Here is a 4,653-nt window from a genome sequence, read left to right on the forward strand (position 1 = left end):
CGTTGCAGTGTCCCAAGGTCATGTGATCACTTTTTGCAACCTTCTGACAAGCAAAGTCAGTGGGGAAGCTAGATTCACTTAACAACCAGGTTACTAATTTATCAACTTCAGTGATTCACTTAACAACTATGGCAAGAAAGGTTGTGAAATGGGAAAAACTCACTTAACAAATGTCTCACTTAACCAGAGACATTTTTGTACTCAATTGTGGTCGTAAGTCAAGGACTACCTGTATCCTTGTATCTTTCCTTTTTCTTTCATTTATTATATAGACTTAGTCTGAAATAATGGTTTCCAAGGAAACCTTGTGATTTTTTTTTATAAATTGCTATAGAGAAGATGTAACTCTAATTAAATATCAGCATTTGGGAGAAAAACTCTCTTGTATAGTTTGTTCTATCCTGTGGTTATTCTCCCTCCTGTTTAAGGTAAAAGACGGTGATTCAGTTCAGAGATAAATATTGAATCATGATTATCCATTACAGTGGTTTTCTTATCCTAACCTGGGTAAAATCTTAAATGCCTTCTGAAAGTATAGTTCGACTTGCCCAATTATGCTGTCCCTCCAAATAAGAGATGCCAATGAGACTTCACCAACTGGTAGATTAAGAAAGATTGCTTTGCTTGAGGTTTATTCAATACTTAAACTTTGATACCTTGCTTTCTACTAGTTCTTAACTGTTCAGACATAGATTGAGGTCATATATTGCATTAGTCATAACATGCGTTGTTTGTTCCAGGTAATCCTCACTTAATGACTGGTCGCTTAGAGACCAAAGTTGCAACAGACCTCCCCAGAGCTACTTAAGACCCAGTTCTGGAGTTCTGATGCCTACTCCTGGCAGTCATGGGATTGGACTTTGTGTGCCTGGCAACCAGCTCACATTTATGGCCATTTGCAGTGACTGCGATTTTTGGCAATTTTTGTTTTGCTGGTTTGTGGTGTTGACTTCCCATTTCTGGCAAAACATGCCCATGAAAGAAAACAGGTTTGCTTAATGACTATAGCAAAAAGGGATTTAAAATCAAACACTGTCACATGGTGACTCACCTAATCCCAGTGACAGCCATAATTCTCGGATCAATTACGGTCACGGGTCAGTGCTTACTTCATCTGTTATAGGAACTCAATCCATCTGGGTATATTCTGTCAACGCTGCTAACATCGGATGTTTTTGCATTGACAACAGATGGAACTGCAGCCATCTTTTACCTTTTGCTTTTAGAGTTAAATGATGCTGGGAGGGGGGATGTGAACGAGAGTCCAGCTAGACATAACAATACTAAATCTATCACGAGAAACAAGGTTATTGTAACTAGAGCTGATAAGGAATTGGGGGCTGGAGAACTGGAGAGGAGGCCCCTGCTTCAAGCTAGTTGGGGAATGTGATTTATGACTGTTAATTGGAGGAGGGAATTGTGCTTTGATACTATGAGCTCAGGGGAGGGGAATTCAGTTTTTGGCTTCGATTATGCAGTGCCGATATTATGCTACTCAAAATAAAGATTCTTTAAGGTAAACAATGCCTCGAAGTTCTTTTGAAGAGTTTCATCTGTCGGAACCATGACATATTCATTGAACCATTGTTAAAAGTACTCATGGCACATGCTTATCATAGTCAAAACAAACCTAATATACTATTTTTTTCCATTCATTGTGCAATAATACATTTATAATCCAAAACTCTTATTAATTTTGGTCTGTTAAGTGGTTTATTTTTGGGGGGGTTGTTACAATTTTGTCAGTCCTCTATCTTCCTATGTCGATGGACTGCTCATATTTTCACGCTGAACCTTGTATTAAAAACATGCATGCAACAAGCAGATTACATTCCACCGACAGAAGCTGCATTCATTTTATATTGTTACAGTTGAAGATTGGGATAGTTTCCAAGCCATCCTGGATCATACCTATAAGATGCACATTAAATCTGAAGCTTCATTGCATCCTGTTTTAATGTCTGAAGCACCAGTGAGTAAAAATCAGTTTTATTTATTTCAAAGAACCAATCAGGTTTCTTGCCCAGATATCTGGCTTTTTAAACTAGAATATCGGATATGTGCTACATGAAGCTTTTTTTTTTTTCTAGAAGTTTTGACCAGGAAGGTCTCAAAAATGATTAATATGGAGCCTGGTTCAAGTTCAGCTCCATATAAGATTTGGGCAAGTAACGCAGCTGGGATTAGTGAGTTTCCTCTAGTACGGAAAAGTAACATGATACTCTTTCAGACATTCCCAGTACTTTTATATAACGTATAACAGTCTGAAAAATCATCTCCAAATAATTAAAGCATGCCACTTCTTCTACTTTTAGTTCATTAACTAGCCAGGTAATTTGTTTTAATTTTTTTAGAGAAAATTTATGTTTTAATTTTTTTTTCTTTGCACATTCCCCCAAACTGTAGAATGGATATGTCTCTGTATTTATAGTTATGAGATTGTCTTTTTGGAAGTTTTGCAAAATATATTTATAAAAGAATCACGATTCTGTGGCAATACCTAAAATTAGAAATAGTTGTATATTCTGTGATTGAGAGAGTAAAACTTATTTTAATCTACTTCAGTCTGACAGATATTTATAAATCTGGTTACCCAGTTTGTAAGGAATTGGGGAGGAAATAATCGAAAAATGTCAGTATTCTGCTTCTTGAGTCATAAATAATAATTTTGTATTTTGATTATTTTCTCTGTGCTTTTTAGTGGAACATTAGAGCAAAGCGTGAAAAACTGACAGAATTAATGTTCGAACATTACAACATCCCTGCATTCTTCCTGTGCAAAACTGCGGTACTAACAGCGTATCCTAGAAAGGTTGAATAAGGGAGCATCATCACAAATACTATGTGCTGTTTTAAGGAAACAGTCATAAAATTGTTTTTTTATAATTGCTTAACCAAGATCCTGTTGCTGTGCTATTTCCCAAACAGGTACAATGTAATTGTGAAAACTCATGAATTATGTAGGGAGATCATATTTAGGTTTTTTTAAATATAAAAACTGGTTGCATGTTTAAAAATCAGACTTCTCTAGGCTGGTGGCCTCCATTGATGGGGCCATGACAACAGGAGATTACAAATAGCCCTAGACTTGCAACCATTTGTTTACTGACTGTTCAAAGTTATAATGGGACTGAAAAAAGTGACTTATGGCCATTTTTTCACATTTATGATAGTTGCAGCATCCCCATGGTCACGTGATCAAAATTCCGATGCTTGGCAACTGGTTCATAGTTGCAGCGTCCCGGGGTCCTGTGATCCCCTTTTGCAACCTTCTGATAAGCAAAGTCAATGGGGAAGCCAGATTCACTTAACAACCGTGTTGCTACCTTAACAATTTCAGTGATTCACTTAACAACTGTGGCAAGAAAGCTGGTAAAATGGGGGCAAAACCTCAGTTAACTGTTTTGCTTAGCAACAGAAATGTTGGGCTCAGTTATGGTTGTACCTGTATAGAGGTTGCAGCTTAATTCGTATGGAGAACACCAAATTTGCAAGAGACAAACGTCAGTAAATGGGATTTTGTGCTGGGAAGAAGAACATTGATTGGCAATCCACTCTGTGTCAGTAAAAATTTAAGTTAATATGATCTCGACTAGGATTTGGCCTGGCAACGCTTCAAGCAGTTCTGAAGCTTAGTTCTGTCTTGTATACCTGAGAGCCAGTTTCGAGTGACTTATTTCCCTATGGAAAGATACATGCTCGGCATTGTAAGACGAGACAGAAAGACCCGCACATGGATTAGAGCACAAATGAAAGTATATGATGGCATCAAAAGAGTAGAAGAATTGAAATGGAACCAGGGCTGGTCACATAGTAAGAAGAACTGATGGCAGGTGGACCGAGGAAGTCATAGAATGGATCCCCCTTGATAAAATGCATCCAAGGAAGAGACCTAAAAGAAGGTGAAATTGACGACCTCAGCAAGGATTGCAGGTCCAACTAGCAAAAGAAAGCTCAGAACCATATTGATTGGAAACATGAGGAAGAGGCCTTCCTCCTGAAGTAGATAGACAATGGCTGAAATGATGATGATGATGACAGTGGATATAATTTACTGCCAGTTTAATTGTCTTAAAATCATCCCCCTCACACGAATAGTCCTTGACTTACAACTGGTTGCTTAGTGACTATTAAAAGTTACAACAGACTCCAAAAAAGGGTCTTACGACCTGGATTTGGAATTTCGATGTTGGCCCTTCCTTCCTTCCTTCCTTCCTTCCTTCCTTCCTTCCTTCCTTCCTTCCTTCCTTCCTTCCTTCCTCCCTCCCTCCCTCCCTCCCTCCCTCCCTCCCTCCCTCCCTCTTTCTTTCTTTCTTTCTTTCTTTCTCTAGCATTTACCTCTGGTTTTCAGAAAAAAAATGCCCCCTAACAAACAGTGGGTTTGCTTAATCACCATGGCGTTTGCCTAATGACAACCACAAAAATGGTCATACAATCAGGTGCCATCACATGATGATCTGCTTTTCTACCATCACACCGTATTATTGAAATTGCGGGCTCAGCTATGATCGTAAGTTAAAGACTACTTAATATCATTAGATACAAATTCATGCAATATGTAAAAGCCCAGCAAACCATGATGTATGTGCTGTTCCTGTGCCAAAATTCCACCGTCTTCCTTGACTCTGCAACTAGCTTTGCGAATGGCAGATC

The 4,653-nt window shown here is 38.3% G+C and overlaps 1 long non-coding RNA gene across 1 annotated transcript; it reads left to right on the forward strand.

Moving 5' to 3' along the window:
- Positions 1–1,860: 1,860 nt before the first annotated feature.
- LOC107298973 lies at positions 1,861–4,650 on the forward strand. Its single transcript, XR_001549170.2, has 3 exons — positions 1,861–1,972; positions 2,702–2,799; positions 4,636–4,650. It is a non-coding gene; the product is annotated as an uncharacterized LOC107298973 (long non-coding RNA).
- The last annotated feature ends 3 nt before the right edge of the window (positions 4,651–4,653 follow it).

This window comes from Protobothrops mucrosquamatus, unplaced genomic scaffold (genome assembly GCF_001527695.2).
Source record: "Protobothrops mucrosquamatus isolate PMUCROS unplaced genomic scaffold, P.Mucros_1.0 scaffold4406, whole genome shotgun sequence".
Taxonomy (NCBI): Eukaryota; Metazoa; Chordata; class Lepidosauria; order Squamata; family Viperidae; genus Protobothrops; species Protobothrops mucrosquamatus.